General features: G+C 41.6%; 1 protein-coding gene across 15 annotated transcripts in view; it reads left to right on the plus strand.

The window, feature by feature from the left end:
• Positions 1-216: 216 nt before the first annotated feature.
• The window catches only part of PLCB4 (phospholipase C beta 4), a 415,996-nt gene continuing 391,807 nt past the window's right edge, over positions 217-24,405 (plus strand). For 4 of the 15 annotated variants that reach the window (XM_053200245.1, XM_053200251.1, XM_027069585.2 and 1 more), the window contains exon 1: positions 217-988. The gene's annotated coding sequence lies outside the window, so the exon portion shown is untranslated. Of the gene's footprint in view, positions 989-1,096; positions 1,249-24,405 lie in introns of those variants that run through there. The other 11 variants (XM_053200242.1, XM_053200240.1, XM_027069581.2 and 8 more) reach the window with 3 other exon arrangements.

Consider the following 24,405-nt stretch of genomic DNA (forward strand, 5'->3'; position numbering starts at 1 on the left):
CTGCGTGCCGTCGTAGGACAGAGGCAAGCCAAGAACTGGCTGGAGCAGAGCCCCGGCGTTCCAGGGACCAAAGTCTGGGGGTTTTGCGTCTCTGAGGTTGCACTTGGGGGAGGACTTTTTGGAACCACTTACTCTGTGGCTCAGTTTAAACCTCGAGAACAAAAAGGGGGGGGGGGAATAATAGCACTTGCTTTGTAAGATTGTTTTAAGGATTACTTGAATAAAAAGCGTTTAGAATAGTGCCTGAAGCCCTGTAAGCGCTTTATGTGTTTATAAAACAAAATGTAATCAAATAAACACCTCCCCCACCTCTCGCCAGCCGCTTTGGGGTACCAGTTGCCGCCAGTCCTGACCCCCCTCCACTTTTCACCGCCACTCCCGCCCCGGGGCCCACGCTGCTGGTCTCCTAGCGGAGCAGGGTGCCACTCCCCCCTACCCCCCAGGTTCTGCGCCCCGCGCCACTCAGCGCGCACCCCGACCCCCCAGACACTGGGCACGTGCCGCGGGGTTGGGGCTGCGGTGGACGGCCGGGAAGACCCCCGAGGAGTGCGCTGCAAGGCGGCTTTCCCGGATGTCCCACCCACCTCCTCCCAGCGCGGCCCGCGACCCTCCAAGAGTCGCCCGCCCCAGGCCGCGAGGCTGCGCCCCCGGCCCGCCGGGCGCCCCCTCCCCGCCCGCCGGCTCGCGGCAGCCGGGCGGCCAGCCCTGCCCCTGCCCACCCCCAGCCCAGCCCGGGCGCGCCGCACTGGGCATGCTCCGTAGCCTGGGCAGGTTGGGGCTGCGAGGCGACAGCTTGGGCTCTGGAGCCGGGAGGCGAACCGGGAGGGAGACTCGGGGCTGGGGCGGAGGGAGCGGCCGGCCACGAAGCGGCGGCAGGGCCCGGGGCCGGGGCCACGCCGAGCCCCGCGGGCGGGCGGGCGGAGCGGGCCGGCGCTACCCCTCGGGTTCGGCTAGGAGCGCCCGCGGAGACCCCCCGCCCTCGGCAGAGGTGAGGATCGCGCGCGGGGAGGCGGAGAGGCTGGGGGCGGGCGGGGGCCGGCGGGAGGGCGGGACCGGACGCGCCGGGAGGGGGCTCGGCGGCCCGCTCTCTAGGGGGGGAGGGGGCTGGTGGCGCGGGGAGCAGTAAGTGAGCCGCACCGCAAACAAGATCTCACACACATACGCGCGCACACACGCGCGCGCACACACTGGGTCTCCAGGCGGCGGCCGTGGCCGCATCCCCGGCAGCAGCTCCCGGCCAAGTGACAGGTAGGAGAAGGCATTTCGGGTCCCGCCCGAGGATGCTCCCGCCCGCCCGGGCCCGCCGGGCTTGTTTGCTCCCGGCGGGTGCGTCCCGGACGCGCGCGCGCGCACCCGGATGCCCTGCCGGGGAGCCGGTGCAGGTGCGGGGTGCGAGGCGCCGAGCGCGCGGGAGGCAGGGGTCCTCGCGCCACCCCCTCCTCTATAATCATCGCCCACTGGGTTTCCTCAGACTCGGTGCAGACGTTCACCGCTTCTGGCTAGAAATAGCTCGGCCCGACGTGTATATGATTATTTTGGTTGGAAATAGTTGGCACTGTGCAAAGCATGTAAATGTGTATGCATGGGGATCTTCTTACCTCTTCTGGAGAGGTAATAGAAATGATTGAGTATTTCCACTTAAAACAACACTGACAGGCCAGCATTCGGTGGGGGGCAGTGTTCCTGCCTCCTAAAGGCATATAAGTGATGGAGATTAAAGGCTGTCTTATTTTCAGAATTTTAAAGTTGCCTTTTCCTTAACTAATTAGACCCTGTTTATATAGTACAGTACTTCTGACTGTAGACTTTATAGGCAGGACAGTATAGAAATACGGAAATACAGAATTCAATTTCCAGTTGTTTCTAAATGTACCTTAATCTAGAATCATAAAACTCTCATAAAGTATCATTTTTCTAGAGAAAATACAAATGTCCATTATATTTTTAAACACTTGCATGTATTTGAGAGATCACTTCCTACTCCTCTTTTTTTTTTATACTCTTGTAGTGAGTCTATTGTTATAAACACAGATGTTTTAAGTTTAATTTCGTTCAAACCGTTAATGGCAGGTCACTTTTTTTTTTAACATAAATATGATACATGGTGGTCTATAAGTTAAGTTATGAGTGTGTGGAAATAGATGCTTAATAATTGTTTGGCTGGCAATAATATCATTCTAACATAGCTCTGTGATACCTAAAATTGTATTGAGTTTCCTCTTTAAAGGGAAATAAGATTTATACAGTAAACATGACTAGGAAAAGCAACTGGTGAATTTACCTGGGCCATCTACAAAGAGGGTAAGAAAGTGTCTAAGGAACTGTGTTCTTCAGGACAAACTGTGTGTGTGTGTGTGTGTGTGTGTGTGTGTAAAATTTAACTTTATCCTTTTAGTTTTTTCAGGACTCTTGGTTTCAAAAACATGTGGTTGAACTGAGAACCTAATGTTATGTACTCTTCAAACTTCAGTGGCCTAAGTTGTAGAGTCCTCTAGAAGCACAGAAATCCAGCTAGGTAGGGGCGAGTGGTTTAATCTGCCATTATCCATGTTATGTAATCTAGAATGCTGTGTTTTTCATAGGACAGTCTTGCATAGTTTTCAGCTGGTGTTTCAATCTATTATGTCATCTTCATTTTGAACTGTAGAAGTTTAATAAATGATTGCCATCTTGGGAGAACACCTGTTTTCATAGAAATTTACTTCTTAAGAGCATTTTTTATTGGCATTTTTATATTACGAGACTTGCTGCCAGAACTAGTAACCCTTTGCATATAACATAGCAGAGCTAAAGGCACCCTCTATTAGATCAATTGTGTTATTACTCAACCATCCGAACTTCGTTGTGATTTAGCTTTGATGATATCACCACCCAGCTTTGAATTAATGGCTGTTGAAAATGCTATTCTACAAGTAACTGTCAAAACAGAATTTCTAAGACTCTGTTTGATCACTGGATACACATTTCTATCTGTCGGAATAATTCTACCTTTATTTTACAAATGCACACCCACACAGAAGAGCTTTGTTCTCAAATACTGTCTTCTGAGTTTTATATTTGTGTGCCTAAAAATGTGAATGATATTAAACTGCTTATGTCCCCGGAATCTTGAGGTGGTATGTTTTTGCTTATGAGATAGCGAAAACTGGAGGTTTCAAGAGTGGTAGGGTTACCAAAAAGCTTTTGCAGAAGTGGACGTTGAAAATCTTTAAAATCTGTCACTTTGAGCTATTTCATGTCCAGCAGAGACCTAGCCAGTGCCTTTGACCCTGCTCTTTTGTCTTTCCCAATAGTGCATCCAACTGTCTTTGCCTTCGTGTGTACTGCTGATTTTGGTAACATGGGCAGTTATACTTATTAAGAATTGAAATGTGTTTACGTAGTAGTTATTCCAACCCCTTGAAGTTAAAATTGGGGTGAAAGTGACTTTTCTTGCTGCTGTATTTTCCTTAAACGGATCAAACTGGTGTGCTAATTTGTGAATGGATGTGATAGGAGTGAAGTTAGCTTCTGGATTTTGTGTTGCATTTCCATCCTAAAACTTTCAGATGTGGTCAGCAAACTCAAATATCACAATTAAGTAATACGTTTTATGGATTATGTATTTATTTGTTTAGTGTTTATTTTTACTTTTGAGAGAGAGACAGAGTGTGAGTGGGGGAGGGGCAGAGAGAGAGGGAGACACAGAATCTGAAGCAGGCTGCAGGCTCTGAGCAAGCTGTCAGTACAGAGCCCGATGCAGGGCTTGAACTCACGAACCATGAGATCATGACCTGAGCTGAAGTCGGACACTTACCGACTGAGCCACCCAGGCTTTTTTATGGATTAGGCGTTTTATGGATTATTTTAAAAAATTGTTAGTAATTAGCTGCTGAGTTTGATTGTTGACGTTTTAAAGTCTTGTATTGAGAGTAAATTTTTATCTTTTTGAATCACAGCACTTAATGTAGTCATAGAAAAGAAAGATTATTTCTCATATTCTCCACAAATGCCCTTAATAGTGAACTCAAATATTTTTGGATAAGCAAAGATATTCTTTGAAACTTAAAATTATTTACCAGATTGCAGCTAAGTTGTCGTCCTTTGTGACACTTGTAAAGTAGTGATGAAACCGCGTGTTTATTGGCATTCATGACCTAGGCTTTTAATAAACTGGCTATCACAGTAGGTCTTGTCAAACCAAGAACTTCTGCATTTTATACGCAGAATGAGGTCAAGGACTAATGGAGACGCTTTAATGATCACACTTAGTATTTCATGTCCAGACTGAAGTTTCTAAAATAGGTGATTTTCCCCTCGTAATGTGAACTTGTAGGCCATATTAGTGTCAGCCGAAAAGACCCACCGCCTATCGAGAAATAAATACAGCTTTTCATTGCTGACGGTGGGCAGCAGCGACTTTCTGTGGTTTTGCTGGTGGCGTTCAGGTGTTAACTGTATCGGCAGGGACCCTGCTTAGTTTTCATTACTGTCCATTCTGTGTTCTTTGTCTCCCCCGTGGTGTTTAGGAAATACAATAACCTTACATAGGTCTTCCCCCCATTCCTTGTTATTTGTTTTTCTGTGTCATAGTTTCTTTTTTGATAAAGCCTTCCCCTTTAAAGTAGAAATACTTCCTCAAGGTGTAGTATTGTTTGTGTAGTTATACCTTAGAATAATAGAAAGGTCTGGCACATTCAGAGGCTGTGATTCTTTAGCTAACCAAATATAAAAATGGGTAGTTTACTTCTACTCCCCCAGTGGAAGTAGAGCTGGGTGATAATGCATTACTGAGTAGGTGAGTGAAAAGTTTGCATTGCCCTCATGGGAATTAAGCCTGCTTTCAAAAAAAAAAAAAAAAGAAATCACCCAGAGTCGCTTTTTATTCTGAAGGCCAATTTCACTTAATTGCAACAACTGCCCCCAAATCCCACTTTGTAAAAGTCTCTGTGGAAGCTCATGCCTTTGGATGCTTTTCATATGCTCAAGGTGTAATCCCAAGTTCATAGAGGAAGTGGAATCACTAAAACCCGACCTTCCAGGTCTTAGCTGGGAGATCCTTCTGTGCAAGAGGATGAATGGTCAGCAGTTTTTATTTTTCTCTGCATGAACTCTATCCTTTTTCTTTTCTGTTCTTTGAGGAATCAAAATAGTTGAAAGATACATAAATCAAAAGAAAGTTTTTCTCTGAACACCTCTGTAGCCTACTACCTATAAATCCTTCAATGAGAAGGTCGCATACCAAGTGAAGGCCAGATAGCCTTATCTTATCCTGTTGACTGGGAGTCTCCTTCAGGGCTCCTCTCCCATGATCCTTTGGTATGCTGAGGGTTGGGAAATTCTACCTCTAGCTACCACACCACCCTTGGGCCAGGCAAATCACTGCTCTAAGATCCATTGCCCTTAAAGCATTCTTTTCCTCCTGAACAATTAAAGGATGTTTTTGGCTCCCTGACATGGCTGAAGTAGCCATTTCTTTAGAACCAGAGGAAGAAGGTCACTTGAAGTAATTAGTGATAAGCGGCTCATCCAGAGAGAAGAGACCACACAGACCATTAGATTTACACTTGACAGCTTGTGCTCACTTCTAGAACAGGAGCTCTTCGTCTTGGGTCTACCTCGTAATGGTTTCAGGATGGACTTTGGTGGGTCTGTGAGTATAGCTGGCAAATGAATTACATCTTTATTTGCACTTACTTCCAAGTGACAGACTAAGTATTATTGTCGCTCTGAATCTTGATGTTTAATGGGTTGCAAATATATTACTAGGTATGTCCAGTTTGTTTTTCTTTAATTATTTCGATAAGTATATTCCAATGTAGTTTCCTTTGCACTTGATTTTTTTAAAGTTTATCTATTTAGGGGCGCCTGGGTGGCTCAGTTGGTTAAGCGTCCGACTTCAGCTCAGGTCACGATCTCACGGTCCATTAGTTCGAGCCCCGCGTGGGACTCTGGGCTGATGGCTCAGAGCCTGGAGCCTGCTTCCAATTCTGCGTCTCCCTCTCTCTCTGCCCCTCCCCTGTTCATGCTCTGTCTCTCTCTGTCTCAAAAATAAATAAATGTTAAAAAAAAAAAATTAAAAAAAAAGTTTATTTATATTTTTGAGAAACAGAGAGAGAGAGTACAAGTGGGGGAGGGGAAGAATGAGAGGGATAGAGCACAGAGCCCGACGTTGGACTAGATCCCATGAACTGCAAGATCATGACCTGAGCCAAAATCAAAAGTTGGATACTTTATCAACTGAGCCACCTAGGTGCCCCATTTTTTTTTTTTTTTTAATTTTAATGTTTATTTTATTTTACTTTTTTTTTTTTGAGAGAGAGACAGAGTGCAAGTGGGGGAAGAGCAGAGAGAGAGGGAGACACAGAATCAAAAGCAGGCTCCAGGCTCTGAGCTGTCAGCACAGAACCCAATGTGGGGCTTGAACTCACAGATCACGAGATTATGACCTGAGCCAAAGCCACCCAGGTACCCCCTTCCTATTTTTTTTTTAAGTTTATTTGTTTTGAGAGACAGTGTGAGTGGGGGAGGGGCAGAGAGCCAGGGAGATGGAGAGAATCCCAAGCAGGCTCCGTGCTGTCAGCACAAGCTTGACACGTGGCTGGATCTCACATATGGTGAGATCATGACTGAGCCGAAAACAAGAGTTGGATGCTTAACCAACTGAGCCACCCATGCAACTGTGCACTTAATTTTATGCGTTTAAAAATATTATGGGTGGCTCAGTCAGTCAAGTGTCCAACTCTTGATTTCGGCTCAGGTCATGATCTCGTGGTTCGTGAGTTCGAGCCTGGCATTGAGGTCCGTGCTGACGGTGTGGAGCCTGCTTGTGATTCTCCTTCTCTCTCTCTCTTTCTCTGCCCTTCCCCTTTTCATGCTTCCTCTCTCTCTCTCTCTTCCCCAAAATAAATAAATACACTTAAAAAAATACTATGCTCATAAGGGTCTATACAATTCACTAGATTTTGAGGGTGGGGTCTGTGACCCCACTGAAGGTAAAGGACAACTGCTCTAGAAACACTTCGTCTTAGAGACAGGTGGAGGGTAAGCACGGGGTGGCGGGGGTGGCAGGGGTTGCACACTTTCAGCAGTGTGATGTTGCTAAGACCCTGAGGTGTTGGAATCAGGCAGACCCGAGTTCAAATCTTGACTGTGTTATCTATTAGCTGTGTGACCCTGGGCATCTACTCAGTTCCCCCGTCTGTAACACGGGGAGAATGACTCCACAGGACAAAAGTGCCCGGCACTGTACTGTGCACAATACTGGGTATTGTGTTACTATTGCTGTTGCTGCTACTGTTATCAGTCCTTCTGATGCTGCTAGGGTTACTGCTCACCCTCTCGTTCTCCTCCTCTGTAGGAGCAGATGTTGGACCTATCCTTACAAAGCAGGCTAAGTCAGTTCCTGTAGAACTTAGGACGCTTGCTCTGCTCTCCCTGCAAGTTACAGAAAGTTCTGGGCACCTTTTTGGGCTGCTGTGAGGTTGTAGATCTTCCTCTGGATTCTCTGTGACTGTGGTTGGACAGGGCATGTGACATTAATTCAGCCCTAACTGCCTCAAATTCGGTGACTGTCACTCAGTGAGTCAGATGCTGTCACCAGGTCATCTGTGCCTCCCACCAGGCTTGTACAAGAGACCATAGTAAGCCATCGGGGCCTGGAAGGAGAGAGGTATCCACGAGAGCAGTTTGGAGATCACTGGTGTTAGGAGGCTTGGTGGCTCCTGTTTTCCCACTGGGGCTTCAGTGGGTGCACTCAGCGTCTCCACTTTACATGGTAACAGCAACAGCGGCAACAAAACAACAGACATTTGTTGAGCAATTAAAGTGTGCCCTGTCATTTAATCCTTTTTTGGGTGGTTACTGGTAGTCTCTCCATTTTACACTTGGAGGCTTGGGAAGGTGAAGTGACTTCGTGGGGTTCAGTTTAGAGGAAGGATGCAAACCCAGGGAGACTGATGCTGGAACGCCGACTTCTAACCATTGGGCTGTTATCTGCAGCTGAGGTACATGCTGCCGAAGGATTTGTTGCCATAAAAACCTTTGTGACCTGGGGCGCCTGGGTGGCTCGGGTTAAGCATCTGGCTCTTGATTTGGGCTCAGGTCATGATCTCAAGGTTTGTGAGATCAAGCCCCACATTGGGCTCTGCACTGACAGTGTGGAGCCTGCTTGGGATTGTCTCCCTCTCTCTCTGTCCCTCTCCTGCTTGTGTGCTCTCTCTCTCTCTCTCTCTCTCTCTCTCAAAATAAATAAACATGGGGAAACAAAAGCTTTGTGACCATTATTTTAAGTGACTGGGGTGAGGGATGACAGAGAAGCTTCTGGCAACCCTGCTGCTGTAAACATGGCATTGAAATAGGAAGTTGAGCATCACACCATGGGTCTTCATCTAATCCTACATAGTTTTGTTTCTGCAGGTGCATGGGCCAGAGTCTGAGAGAAGGAGATTACTAACTACTACTCTGGGGTAGCCTAAAAAAGAATTTTAGATTTCTGCAGGGCCAACTTTTACCTGGTAAGGTCCCTCCTGGTGCCATCCAGGGTGTGGCACACTCTTATTTTTCTGAGGGCCAGGTAAACAACAGGTAGTTGGCTGGGTGTTAGAGACCTTAGGGAGTGGTAGGGGTCTCATGTATCCAGGAGGCCCGTAGTGCCCCTTCCTAGGGAACAGCTGCCATGCAGGGCTGACACATTTGTGCCAGGTGGGCATGGAAATTCTCTACAATCTTAAGAGAAGCATGAAATCCAGATTTATTTTTAAGTGTGTGATCTCATTTAAAAATGTTTAGAAATGAATTAAAGAAAAACAAGCATGTCAACCCCTGGGGTGGCCAAACAAAACCCATTTGTGGAACGAATTCTGCCCATCAGGTCCCATTTTGGTCCTTTTGTCAACTGCACTGGGAAACACTGAGTACTAGAAAGGGTCAGTACTGTACTTTCATCTTTAAGTAAGCATGGCATCTTCTTTATTCATGCGTGTTTTTTTTTCCTGTTAAATTTCTTACAAAGGTTGCTATGGCCATTTATTTTCAGTGCATATAGATCTTAGATTCTGAATTTCTGCCTGTTTTTCCTCACTCTCATTATTCTAAGACGTTAGCAAATTTACAAAGTTAAGGGAGGCAGGACATGGTTTTCTCTCCGATTACATGGTGCTGCTTTAAAATAAGAATACCTTGGGGTGCCTGGGTGGCTCAGTTAAGTGTCCAACTTTGGCTCAGGTCATGATCTCATGGTTCATGAGTTCGAGCCCCACATTGGGCTCTGTGCTGATAGCTCAGAGCCTGGAGCCTGCTTCAGATTCTTTGTCTCCCCCTCTCTCTTCCCCTCCCCTGCTTGTGCTCTGTGTGTGTGTGTCTCTTTCTCTCAAAAATAAGTAAACGTTAAAAAAATTAAAAAAAATAAAACAAGAACACCTTAAGTGTGGAGAATTAGGTGACTTCATTTATGGGGACATGCAGGTTTTTGCATACGTCACAGTCTCAAACTCAAACCAGTCCCCCACAACCCCCCAGCTATTTGGTGTTTGCCGTACCTGTCCTGGACATACAGAATGTAGATCTGTTTCTGCAGGTTAGCTTTGCGAGGTGCAATCTACTTAACAGCCCTCACTTTCCTTTTGGTTCTTAAATGAGTGATCACAAGTGATCAAATCAGAGTAAAGTCCCTTTGAGATGGATTTCTCCCATATCTGCTGATGCATTATCATTGGGCAAATCACCAAACCCCTTCTAGGATTTCTGTTAATTTTTTATTTTCACTGGTTTTGAAGATGATGAATGTGATGCATTAATACATACCAATCCAAATGACGATATAGAAATACAGAAACAAAATGTAAAATGCTCTTACCCACCTGCACTTATCCCCAAATATGAGCATTGGCAACAGCTTAGAGTGCCTGTTTCTTCTCCCTTTTCTGTGCATTTATGTGTGTAAGTATATATTCATCTTTTTCTTATTATATAAGTACCATTATTCTGTCTACATTTTTTTGTGACTTGCTTTTGTCCAATTAAGGTATGTCATGAAGCTCTTCCCATGTCACTGTACTGGTTATCTTTTTCCTTCTAACATTACAGAAACTTTGGTAGTGCGGGGACACCATATTTTATTTAACCATTCACCTGTTTTCACTGTTGCACACTGGAAGATTGGAAGATCATTGTACATAGGTCTTTGTGCACAAGTGCAAGATTTTCTTGTAGCTAAGTTCCTAGAAATAGAACTAATTGGTCAAAGGGGTATGCATATTTTACATTTTGAGAGAGCAATGCCAAATTGCCTTTAAGAAAGGCCTCCAAGGAATTTCTATCTCATGGAACCTCAAATTATGAACATATCCTCTAACTGAAGCCTGTGTCACGTTGTTACATTGTTTCACTAATTCAGTGGGATTTCGTTTATATACTGTGCACCAGGAAATGACTTGAGAAATAGCCTATGTCCTTAAATTTCTTGAAAATGCAATACTTAATCAAAATGAATTTCTCAGTTCAGAGGCCGGTTTAAAAACTCCTTAGTAAAAAGATACCTTGCAGACTCTGAATTGAAAATCTGTATTCTGACCAGTTTGGTTAGCTGTGACATTCTAGATTTCTCACACCAGGGACATGTCATAAGCGCCCTTGAATATGTGGTCAGAGAAGTGAGGCACTGGAAAGGCAACAAAGGTTGATTTTGACCTGAGAAAATCAAGTTAATTTCATTGCTAAAAATTCTGTCCAGGCGTATTTATAGCTTTTGACTTTCAAATACTTACTTATTTAAGAATCTCATTTACTTTCTACTTAGAGAATTATAAAGTTCAGAGGTAATGCTATTTTATTGAGATTTATTATTTAATAGATACCTGAAGGTAATTTTCGTAATATTTAGAAATGATATATAGACAAACGATATATATACATTAGAAACCACTCTTTATTTTCATTTAAAAGAGAGATACTGGGAAAATGCAGAAAATCCAGGTCACTGATTCTCAATTTTTTTCAGAAGTCACAACTTCAACAACTATAGTTGTGACCAATAACACGAAGTGAATTAGTACTTTTTAGAATTTTGTGCCATGCCTTGAAAGACTGACTTGCTTGACCTTAAAGTATCGCGGGATCAGGTTTAGTAATCTTGATCTGGGTAAAGTGTAGGAAAGTGAAATATTTCTGTTTTTAAAGATGGCTTTGGTTCTCTCATGTCTCTCCAGATATCCATTTAAAAAAATTTCTAGTTAGGTTGGCAGTGACATTCGGATTCTGATTGTGTGCCTTCTGCATGTTTATTTTTACAGCACGCTGAATTGTAGAAATATGGTAGGATTCATTTATATTTCCTTGGCATCGAAACCTTGCTATTCAAGAAAGTGTGTACTAGGTTTTGCTCATGGAAATGTTGCAATGATTTACAGTTTACAGACAATTTCCTTAGATAATGTCTGTGAGAGCCACAGTGGAGGGCCCCAGCTGGTCACTCTTTAACTCTGTGTCATTCAGGGCCTGCCAAGGAACAGATGGCATGTGTAAACTGAGTCCTGCAGAGGGTGTAATAAAGGGACCCTTTGGAAAGTATGGGCAGGTGTAGGGAACACATTTAAATTGAAGATGGGAGTGTTCTACCATGCCACATGGCTAACATCAGTAAGATTTATTTGTGTGGTGGGCCTTAGAGAAACCTTTTTTTTTTTTTTTTTGGTAATTTTTGGTTCATTTGAAATGGATTCTGTTTCTTGGCATATGCATAGAATGGAAAACTTTATGGGTTTATCTGAAGAACCAAAAGTATAGGCTGTAGACAGCTGAGACAGAAGAGATTCATAAAGTCTGTCAATATGGAGTTGGATACCTAACATATAATTCTTTTGCTTTTAATATTTTATGAAAATATTTTACTTAAAATGTCAGGTACCTGGGGGAAGAGACGAGGAGGAAATTAAGGTTATTAGCAGTAATTTCCCTTCAAAGAAGTCAATTTAACTGAATCATTAGCATCACTGAATGGAAACGAACAAGCTTTATTTTTCCATTTGTTTAACATGGCAGTAAGACTCTGAGATTTTGGGCTCATTTATTTCTTCGTTTCCGTGGCCCTGTTGTTTGAAAAGGTAGACTGCTCTGTTTGGTTTGTGTACTTGTTCTGAATGAACAAGCAGTGAAACTTGGTTAGAATCATAAAATCTTACTGCTGTAAGGAATATCAGAGTTCATCTCTTCTTACTTCCACATGTTATGGTGTAAGAAAGCAAGGCACTAGCTGTTAGCAGCTACCACTGTGCAAATTCCCTGAGTTGGTGACTCTGGGGAAGTCGCGTCACTTTGCCAACCTGAGGGATTGTAGATTAGTTCACTTTTGCTGTTACCTTACACACTCCCGAAGTCCCTGACTGCAAGCGCTTGCTTGTTCAACTTCTACAATTTTATGTATTAGAGACAGAGCTTGCTGAACCTCTTGTCCACCACCCAGCTCTTAAAATGGTATTCTCTGGAGGTCTCTTCCTGACTCCTCTTGCTCTATTTACTTTCTGTACAACATAACTCGTCCACTTCTACCATTTTTACAACCTATTTGCTGATGACTCCTATATCCCCGACCTCTTGTCTGAGCTCCGCTTGTAGCCTGTTGTCTGCTGGATAGCTTAACATTCAAATCCTATGGATACTTTCACATCATTGTGTCCAAAAGAGAAGTCCTCAGCTTCACTTCAAATCCATGTCTCATCCTGGGTTTTAAATCTTCGTGATACAAATCACTGATCTGTGGAGTCTGTCTCATTAGTACCTTGCAATTCTGTCTGCTTCTCTCCATTCGTGTGCCTGAGTTTTGTTCTTAACATTCTGTGCATTGATTCTGTCTGTAATTTTAAAAAAAATTTTTTTTAATGTTTATTTTTGAGAGAACTGGCAGCACGGAGCCCGATGTGGGGCTTGAACTCACGAACTGAGAGATCACGGCCTGAGCCGAAGTCTGACACTTACCCAGGTGCCCCTATTCTACCTGTAATGTTTTAATCTGCCTCCCTGTTCTCTCATTCATTCCTTATCCTTGTGTTGTGCTGGCTATTAAGTGAGTATCAGGTACTGTAACAGCAAGTGAGTTGCAGCTCTTGCCCTCAGGGCTTTACAGTTTACTGGAGGAGGTGGATAAACAGCTACTATATACATTTACATCTCTGCCGCTTTACCCCATTCTCTTCACTCAGCCAAAGTAATTTGCACAAAACAAATCTTTCCATAGTGTTACTTCTGAAATGCTTCAACAGCTCCTTATTGTTTTCAGGACTGAATTCTGTTTCTCTCATTTGCCAAATATAAGCCATCCCCAGCCAGACCGCAACAGTGAAGTTTTAATGCTTTAATTTGCATCACCTGTACTAAGCTACATTAAAATTCTAAGAACACGAGGTCGGTGGCTATAGTGCCTTTGCTGACTTTGCACTCGACCCCCTTCTGCAACTGGCCAAATCCTGCACACCTCCCACAGTTGTCTCCTTCCCTGACTGGATTTTATCTCCAGGTTGGATGTCCCCACCTTAGTCCTCCTGTTGAATGGTTTGCCAATTTTAGCCACAGTACGATTTTCTTGGGGGAAAGGAAAAATCTGGCGCATATTGGAAGACTAAATCATCGTCTCTTAAGTGATTGAATAACTAAATGCCATTATCGCAGAGTCTGCAGATTGGGCAAATTAAGGAAGCAGTCTGATGAGTCAGCAGAAGAGGTGCCATGTTACATAAATTGAAACCATCTGCAGACTTACAACGGAGGGAAAACATATTCTCTGATTATTTACACTGGCCTCTGAGAAGTAGCACAGTGATCAGTTTGGAAAGATGATCAGTAGTTTGAAAACTCCACATTCATTAATTTTGCTGGCAGAAGTTCTGATATTGATAGTATCCCAGAACCAGAGGAGACATTTCCCTGAAGATAGCTTATCATTCATTCCTGCTGGGCACACTCTCACATTGTTTTTTCTATGTTATGAGTTCGATTTTAATCAAGTTCTGCTTATTTTTCTTATGGCGTGTTAGATCTCCTAATCAGAGAAGCTTTTTTTTTTTTTCCTACTTGACTAGAAACTCACAGGAAAAATGTATTTATTTAATCAGATTATTTTTATTAAGTGGGACTCTTGGTAATCTAAAATGCTTTGTATTTATTTTCTTGTAGCATTTTATTTTCAAAATGGCCTGTGAACATATCAGTGCCAGAGAGAGAGAGAGAGAGCGAGCAGGAGAGCTATTAATTAATTGAAGGAAAATACGCTGCTGAATATTGTTTTTAAGAGGGCATCTTTTGTAGTTCCCAAATCAGGAGGGTTATGATGTTGGTTTGAATCCTATGATGATAGTGACTGTCATGGTGTTAACCTTGCTGCCCGTCCCACCAAGCTTACGGTGTCAGTTGTGGTTTAAGAGGTAGAGTTCCTGGGGTGCCTGGGTGGCTCAGTCAGTTAAGCGTCCGACTTCAGCTCAGGTCACGATCTCCCTGGTCTGTGAGTTTGAGCCCTGCGTCGGGCTCTGTGCTGGCAGCTCAGACCTAGAGCCTGCTTTGGAGTCTGTGTCTCCTTCTCTCTGCCCCTCCCCACTCTCTCCCTCTCTCTCTCTCTCTTTCAAAAGTAAATAAGCATTAAAAAAAAGAAAGAGGTATAGGTTCCTTCTTTGTAATTGGCATTTTTTGATTTAGCAAATTTCTTTTAGCTTTGTGTTGAAAAAGGTGCTGGCGAAGTATGTTTATTATTGGATGTATCATCATTCCGATTTGAATGGAGATAACATTTAGAAGGATAGTAGGTTAGCTACTGTAGGTTTCACAACAGCACCATGAAAATTCAGATAGGGAATATTTCCTTTCATTTAGCCTTTTTTTGGACCTGTGAGGCCCTCTGAGAACCTTAAGGCTGGCCTCATTCTGTCCATTCTTCATTCCCTTTGAAAGAACTTCAAAGTAACTAGTTAGAAGTTCCTCTCCCCTCTGTCATCAGCAGCATACAGAGATCTCTTGTGCCGCTACCAGAGGGAAAGGAGTGCATTTGGAAGCGCAGATGATTTGGGTGTGAACCTTTCATGAAAGCGACTGCCCTTGAAGCCAGCTGTCCTGCACCCTTCTGCTACATGTTAATTTTTATTTCCTCAGCTTGGGTTGATAAATGTGGCAAACCAACAGCTTTTACATCAAGATTGATAACCAGGAAGAAGCCACTCCTCGATTAAGAGCAACAATGCGGTTTAAAAACCTTCTGGAAATGTTGCACTTTTTACCCAACCAAGGCTCTTCCAGGCTTTGTCAGAGAGGTGAAGGCATAAATTACCTGAAAGATATACCTCACTGCTGAATAGGGACAGTGGTTTGGAATATCTCAAGAAAAATTCCCGAGAGCAGCTGTTTGATTGCAGAAGGGGTATGATGCAAGGAACAGAGAGCTAGTGAATCAGTGCTTCCTCCCCTCACTCGAGCTGCGAAGACCATCAGAAAGGAGTTGTTACGCATGTGTACACACACGTGCACAGTTGGGGACCGTAGGCTCGTAGGCCATGCTGTGGACCGGGATGTGTCAAAAGGCACCCTATAAAGAAATGGAGTCAGTTCTTTGATTATTTTGAGTCATTACAGGGTGGCTTTGTGATTTTTCAGAATGTTGTCATTTCCCAGGATACTTGAAGACCAGGCCCCAAATCCACTGTCCCTTTAGGGCTTAGACAGTGTGCCCTGGGCTTGACAAAGGAATGCAACCCTATTTAATTCTCTGAGTAATTCTGCAGGTTAGGTGTAATTACCACCTTTGAAAACTGAGTGATTAGAGCACTTACTCAAGGTCGCAAGGTTGATCAGTATAGTACAAGACACACAGGCTTCCAACTAAGGGCATCCCTACAGCTACATCTGTGGTCAGCCAGCTGCGCAGGACGCAGTTCTTCCCTGTTGTCTGATGAACTTGTGGTTCTGATTCAGGGTAGCAGTGTGTCCACTTGAAAATATTCCCCTCCTTGGCCTCCTCTGCAGCCGAGACTGCTTACCCAGTTCTGGCCAGCAAGATATGGATAGACATCTTTGGGTAGACTTTTCCTTCCTGATTTCTTCCTTTCCTTCCTGGCACCTGGACATGATGCCTAGACTTGCAGATGCCATCTTGTGGTTGTGACAGTGAGCACAGGAAGTAGGAGTCCAGTTTCCTGATGACTTATTTGAGTGGCTTTACCAGCTCTAATCAACTTACCTGTGAGTTTCTTGTGAATTGAGAAGGATAAGTGACTGATTAAGTCGCTTTGATGGGTATTATAGACTGAATTGTGTCCCTCCACAATTCATACATTGAAGCCCTAAACCACTAACTCAGAATGTGACTATATTTGGAGATAAAGGCCTTTAAAGAGATAAGTTTAAAATGAGGCTATTAGGTTGGGACTTAATCCAATCTGTCTGGTGTCCGTATAAGAAGAGGCTATTAGGACTCTGGAGAGAAACCAGGGAGGTGTGTGCACACACAGGAAAGGCCATGTGAGGACACAGTGAGAAAGTGGCTATCTTTACACCAAGGAGAGTTTCCAGAAAACAACTGTGTTGGCACCTTGATTTTGGACTCACAGCCTCCAGAACTATAAGAAAAAACATCTCTGTATTAATTAATTAATTAATTATCACAAGCAGGCTTCGTGCTGTCAGCAAAGAGCCCCATGCAGGGGTGGTGGGGGGCGGGGGATGGGGTTCCATCTCACAGACTGTGAGACCATGACCTGAGCCAAAATCAAGAGTCAGACGCTCAACTGACTGAGCATCCAGGTGCCCCCAACATTTCTGTTATTTTATTTTATTTTTAATTTTTTAACATTTATTTATTTTTGAGAGAGAGACAGAGAGAGAGATAAGAGTGTGAGTGAGGGAGGGGCAGAGAGAGAGGGAGACAGAATCTGAAGCAGGTTCCAGGCTCTGAGCTGCCAGCATAGAGCCTGACATGGGGCTTGAACTCATGAACCATGAGATCATGACCTGAGCCAAAGTCAGACACTTAACCAACTGAGCCACCCAGGTGTCCCCAACGTCTCTGTTATTTAAACCACCCAGTCTGTGGTATCTCATGTGGCAGCCAAAGCCCTTAATACTGGGTGGGGGGGAGGGGTTCTTATACATGCAGCTGAAAGCAATCCTATGAATAGAGTAACCAAAACAAATGGAAGTATACCAGAACAAAATAATTTAGATGATTTATTAGTTCTACTATTTATTTTTTTAATAAATGCTGCCCCATAGTATTCATGACACTATGTTTACTTTAACTGCCACTGTTCTGTCCCAACACAGCCACGCATGTATGCACATGCACACCCACACGTGCGCGTGCTCTCTCTCTCTCTCTCTCTGAGCTTCCTTAGGCTGAGGTTGCCTGTTTCTGTTTCCTTATTCATAGCACAATATTTGCACATAGCAGGTACCTTTTACTTGTTTGTAGAATAAAGTATTTAAAAGAATGTACAGTTGACCCTTGAACAACATGGGGCTTTAAGGCACCAACTGGCTGAGCAGTCGAAAATTTGCCTGTAATTTTGATTCCCAGGAAACTTTACTAATAGACTACTGTTGATCAGATGCCTTCTTGATAACACAGACTGTTAAGATGTAGTTTGTGTGTTAATATATATTATATACTGTATTCTTACAATAAAGTGAGCTAGAGAAGAAAATATGTTATTAAATCATAAGGAAGAGAAAATACAGTCCTATACTGTAGGACTTTTTTTTGAAAAAAAATTTTGAAAAAAAATTTTTTTTGAAAAAAATTTACACATAAGTGGACCTGCACAATTCAAACTCCTGTTATTCAAGGATCAACGGTACTTGGCAATATTTAGGAAAACAGAATGGTCAGATCAGAATAATGATACAAAACATGTGTGCTCTTTTTATCATTTCTAAATAAGAATTTTGGTGTTTGAACACATATTCCTAATTTCAAAAGGTGATTTTTGTCTTAAATTGGTTTAGTTTACAGGGGATTTGTTTCCCTTGAACTTTCCTGTCAATTCATTGGTAGGCAGGGATTTAGATAAATCATATATTGCCTTTAGTCTGTTTCTCTTATTTTTTTCTGTATGAGTTTAACATGCTTCTTTAAGGAGTCATAGAGTTGAAACATTTCATGTTAAATGAGCTTAAATCATTTCCCATAATTAGGAACTTGAAGCACTGCCTGATTTGCAATTTGATAAAAGTAATGTGCACTTATTGAATTTTGCTGCTATCAATCCAAGTCCTGGGGTTAGTTTTTTAAAACAAAATAAAAATGCTTTTGGTTCTTCTTTCTTTGCTTTTAACTTCTAACTGAGCTTTTAAGTAGTTCAGGAGATACTTTAATTTCTTTTTAGGTAGTTGGTGCTTTTAATATTCTTTTGTGTGAAGAATAAATACTTTTGCACATGAGGCGCAGTATAATGCTTTCCCTGACTTGGTGCTGTTTAGACTGTATAGTACTATTAGTTAAGTCATGCAGAAACTTGACAGCTTAGATATGATATATTTTGTTTAGAATACTCTACCCAGAACCTGACAGAGCTACAGTATTGAATGGGGTCAAGGTAATAATGTGTCTTGACTCCTTTTATATGTGCGTGGAATTTCCGAGACCACATGAATTCATCTGAACTTATTTGAATACACTAATTATGAGTCCTTTGGCTCTTTCAAGCAATCATAACTCATTCGTAATTTTTAAATTAGATTTGTGCAGTAGCTAACACACAATAGATTCTTAAATGTATCCGTAAGACGAATTTGTAAGATGGGGATACTGACCATATGCTGTCATAATACTTCTCTTTATTTCATGGGTTTGTATGTCCTATTTTAGATTTGTATGCATTCTGCTGTTTCTAAAATTGGTAGCTAAGCAATGCATTTTTAAACATTAATTATCAAGTTTGGTCTTACTCTTAAATTTCTTGTGGTTGCATGAGGCAGCACAGTGAGCATCTACCTTGGTGATCCCCACTTTCCTGGGTTCAAATTATATTGACCTTGACTATAACCTTGACATTTAGGAGAGTTGCCTAGACCCTGAAAATATAAAGCCCAATATGATCGTAAATGCCTGTTTCTATAATGTCCTCAATTACGCAACAAAAATAATCCAGCAAAATTGTCAGGATACATGAACATTTTATATAGGTATTGGCCTTGTATAGCCCAGACTTATCCACAAGAAAGAGTTCATTTTCTGAAGAATCCTTCACCAAACCAAGGGTTAGGTTTACAGTCCTGAGGCTGTGACTCTTTGGTTATTATAATCACAACATCTGGAGGAATCTGTTTCTTCCTTTGAACATAATGGTATGCTTATGCTTTTTTTTTTTTTTTTTTTTTTTTTTTTTTGCTTTGTTTGGTATTTTTTGGAGGGATGTTATCAAATGTGTCTATCGCATGACTCATTTTATGGTATAAGAGGTTATTTGGATTAAATTGTCATTGCAATTTTTACCCTGTCTGCTTTACTCACTTAGACTATACAACCTTATGAAGAGTCAGGCGAAGCCAACATGACAGAAGAAAAAGTGATTATCTGAAACTCATCTTATCTAGATCAAAAAGGATGTATTTTATAGCTTAGGACATCACATAGAAAATATCTTTGCAGAGTTACTCTCTCAAGTGTGGCATCAACGTCTGGGAAGAAAACCAGCATTTTTCAAGTGCCTAGTAAAGGTTAGGTATTCCACCAGGGGCTTCTGGACGTAACTCATCGGGGAGACGGTTTCACAGAATGGTTGTGCCTGGAGTATTGTGGGGTCCCAGCTTTGTCAGAGTATCCTTGGGCAAGTTCCTGACCTCCTTCTCATTGTCACTTTTTACATGAATCCTTTGAGATAGGCAGTGATATCCCCATTCTATAGAAAAGAAAACAGGCTCATTGAAGTAAATTTGTTCAGAGCCACATAGCTAGCAAGTTGCAGTGCTTGAATCTGGTGCCAAACCCTGCTTAAGATCCAACTCCCTCTCTCCCATTCCATGTCATCTCCTTTCCAAAGCTATGTCTCAAAGTTCAGTATGGCTACTGAGTTGAATGTTTCAACTAAGTAGGCTGGTTGCTTTCATGTTGAATGAGCCAGATTAGAAGTACTGGTTATAAGAAGAAGGCTCGGAAAAGGGAATTGGGAGAAGGGACTTGGAGCTGGTCATTCCCCTAGCTTGACTAAGTGGCCTTGAGGAAGTCACCTGTCCCACTTACCTCATAAGTGAACTGTTTAGGCTTACAGAACTTTCAGATCAACCCTTTTATCATTGTGAACTATTCCTCTTTGTATCTGGTAAAACTTCTTGTGTTAAAGTCTGTTTGTCTTAATATAGCCAGTTCAGCGGTCTTTTGCTTACTTTTTGAATGCATGGTGTAACTTTTCCCTTTCTTCTGACCTATTTGTGTGTTTCTATTTAAAGTGTTTCTCTCTCTTGGGTGAGTATAGTTGATTCTTGCTTTATTATTATTAATATCATTATCATTATTACTACTATTTTTTTCCGTTCTGACAGTCTGCCATTTGAATGGAGTGTTTAGTCCATTATGTTAAAAAAACATTTTTTTAACATTTATTTATTTTTGAGACAGAGGGAGACAGAGCGTGAGTGGGGGAGGGGCAGAGAGAGAGGGAGACACAATCTGAAACAGGATCCAGGCTCTGAGCTGTCAGCACAGAGCCTGATGCGGGGCTCAAACCCACGAACTGTGAGATCATGACCTGAGCCGAAGTCGGACGCTTAAACAACTGAACCACCCAGGTGCCCCTAGTCCATTATGTTTAAAGGAGCTGTTGATATAGTTCTGTATTCTGGAGATAAAGTTTTAAGAGGTATATTACATTTGCATCTTGATTTTCTGTATCTTCTCAGTGTCTAATTTCTAATTAGAAGTTTCTCTTTCTAATTTAACTTTATGAAAAAAAGTCTTGTATAGGTTGGATGCTTATTAATGTAACTGGTTTGTTGTGTGGGTCACACTTAGTGAGACACAAGCAGAAAGCAGTTTTATTCTTTTCCCACCTTAATGTTGGGTGATATTTTTGGCAGATTCCATAGCTGTTGAGTCATTTTGTTTGAAGTATTGAAACCACCTAATTTTCAAAAATTAGAAAAATGTGTTTGTAATATGAATCAAAACTTCCTTTTTCCCATCCAGGGTACAGCTTCTCCCATTTTCTGTCCTTGAGTCTGACCAGTGGCTTGGTGATCATGAGTGAGGAAGAAAGGTCATTTCTGGTCTAATTCTCCTCTCTGTTCTTCTCTCTATCCAGGGTCTCTGGCTCCTCCATAGTTGGCAGGGGGCAGAAAAAAGGTTTAAGACTGTTTTACTTAGCTGGTGCTGTTTGTTTTCATGGCCAGTTCATCCTCATACACATCCTGATGGGTTTTTGTGGAGGTTCCACGCAAGTTCATTGACACCATGCCATTACTGGATGTGGGCATTGCAGCTCCTGGGTAACCATGGATAATCTTCGGCTCCTGTCCTCCACTGGTGTATCACTGGAGCCTCTCTGAGCCCTTGTCCAGGCTGCCTATTTGGGTGGAGATTTTTTAAGATCACTCAAACCTTACTACAATGTGTGGTATCCATTTGGTCTATAGGAAGACTCACATGTCAGCACCATCAAGCTCTGTAGTGTAGCCCATTTCCCCTTTCACTGAGACTCTGTTGCCTTGCTCTAATATTGAAGGCAGCATCTGCCAGGCTCCTGTGCTCCAGCCTCACGCATGGCCCACAGAACAGGCGAGGAGTTTCTGTGCAGAGGCAAGCATTCAGCCAAGGGAGAGAATATCAGCCTCCCTCCTGGCAAGTTGCTCCAGCATGTGAGGGGTTGTTGTAGGCACTTGGTCTGAGCTGATGGGGAAGGAAAGGGAACCAACTCTTTGTTCTTGAGAATTCTCTCTGAAGAAGTGTCTTCTCATATGGAGACTCTGGGGGTGACCTCTGGACTGGTTTGGCGTATGTAGCAAGTTCTGTGGTCACATGAAGGGAAATCCTCACTTACTGTCTTTAGCATTGAGACTTTAGCTGAAAATTTGAAACAGTAAGAGACTTCATCTTCTACTTCTGTTTAAAAGAATTTAGAAATTACTGTCTCTACAGCAGAATGCACAGATAAGTGTTATACTTTCAGTTACATTTATAACTACCTACCACACTTTATAATCTTCTCCCTTCACAGTAATGAGAAATGGTAAGTATAAAATAAATGCTTAATGAATTTACTAATGGTGATTACAGGATATTGGTCTCTGGGGAAAGTAAGGATGACCAATACAATAAGAGGAATGAGGTTTCTAATCTGTAACACTTTCTGCTAATTTGATTAGCAAATTTGGTCACTTAAATGGAAAAAAAATGTAATTTAAAACTATTGTTACCTTTTGGTTTTGTTGATGGTTTCCTTTGCTGTGCGAAAGCTTTTTTGTTTGGTGTAGTCTCAACAGTTTATTTCTGCTTTTCTCCTGGCCTGAGGGGACATATCCATAAATATGTTGCTAAGAGTGATGTTTAACAGATTACTGCCTATGTTTTCTTTCAGGAGTTTTATGGTTTCAGGTCTCGTATTTAAGTCTTTAATCGATTTTGAGTTTATTTTTGTGTATGGTGTGAGAAAGTGGTCCAGTTTCATTCTTCTGCATGCAGCTGTCCTGTTTTCCCAGCACCATTTATTGAAAAGACTTGTCTTTTCCCCCATTGTATATTCTTGCCATAGATTAATGTCATAGATTGTCATAGATTAATTGATCATATATGTGTGGGTTTATTTCTGGGCTCTCTATTTTGATCCATTGATTGATGTGTCTGTTTTTATGCCAGTATATTGTTTTGATTACTACAGATTTGTAGTATATCATGAAATCTGGGATTGTGATACCTCCAGCTGTGTTCTTCTTTCCGAAGATTGCTTTAGCTATTCGAGGTCTTTTGTGGTTCCATACAAATTTTAGGATTATTTTTTCTAGTTCTGTGAAAAATGCTGTTGGTATTTTGATAGGGGTTGCATTGACTCTGTAGATTGCTTTGGGTAGTATGAACATTTTAATGATATTAATTCTTCTAGTCTATGAGCATGATATACCTTTCATTTGTTTGTTTCATCTTCAATTTCTTTTATCAATGTCTTGTTGGTCAGGTTGGCCAAGGCAGGTGGAACCTGAAACTGGGTTGAAGGCATCTGTGGTGGAAATCTCTAAACAGTTTAGATCATATATGTGTATTTATATATTTTATATATATATATGTATTATATGTACACATCATACATATGTATATGTACTATATGTATAAGTATATATGTGCAGGTGAATGTTTATTTAATGTATATGTATACATACACATAAATGTATGTATTTATAGTTCTGATATAGCTGTCAGAGAAAGCAATGACATATGATGATGTTAACTCAAATATATTTTAAGAGTGGGCAATGAATGAATAGCATAAATCAGAAAGATTTGGAACAGGAAACAGGTAATTCTCCTAATTTATGGAGCAGATACAGATAAATATAAAATGTATTTATCAGTCTTTTGGTCAGCTTATCTTGAAGTAGAAAATTATCTCAAAATATTTAATATGCTTTTGTACTAGAGTCTATAGGTGACAGTATGATGAATTCATTTTAACGGTATAGATTTAATCCTGATTGGAGTTGATTACCAATATACTTTCAAATATATGATACCCATATTAACATGTATCATTTATTACACAATAATGATTTATCTGAATAAAAAGTTCTAAATATGTACTGTCTAATGCTTAAAAATAACCTTGGAGCTTATGAAAGTTATGCATGATCAACCTAAAAAGAGAGTAACTGAAAAGCACAAAGAAGGCAGGAAAGTGCTCTTAATCTAATCATAAACAGGTAACCATTAGAGGCCAGAATGAGAAACCCCAGATTGCTTTTGCTTATTGATACATTTTTTTGCCATGACTTAGAAAAATTGGTCTTTTCATAGTAGAACTTCCTTTGATCTATATTTAATTTGCTCACTTTATTTTTCTGTTAAAGACTAATAAGAATTCCCTTTCATGGCAAGACTTTATATGTGGGAAGCTATACCAGGATTGTATCCAATATAATCAGAAATCTGCTAAATATAACTTTAAAACATTATTTGTAGAGTTTGATATAATTTTCTGAGCCTTAGTCAGTTGTTAAGAATTACTTTAAGATGCAGAAAAAGAAATAAGGAAAGTGAGCTGGTGCATAAGAAAAGAGGGATTTTAACATTTAAGACTGTTTTTAGTTCTAGCACTGGAAACTACTTTTGGCAGTTAATTTAATGTGGCCCTCAATATTTCATTTTGTAAATGGGGCAGTGCCTGATTGTGGGGTGAAATGCAAGGGGGAATATAAATGCTTTTGGCCTGTTTTGGGGGGTTTGCTTTAAGTAAGATAAGCATTCACGAAGGA

Source organism: Acinonyx jubatus, chromosome A3, assembly GCF_027475565.1.
Source record: "Acinonyx jubatus isolate Ajub_Pintada_27869175 chromosome A3, VMU_Ajub_asm_v1.0, whole genome shotgun sequence".
Taxonomy (NCBI): domain Eukaryota; kingdom Metazoa; phylum Chordata; class Mammalia; order Carnivora; family Felidae; genus Acinonyx; species Acinonyx jubatus.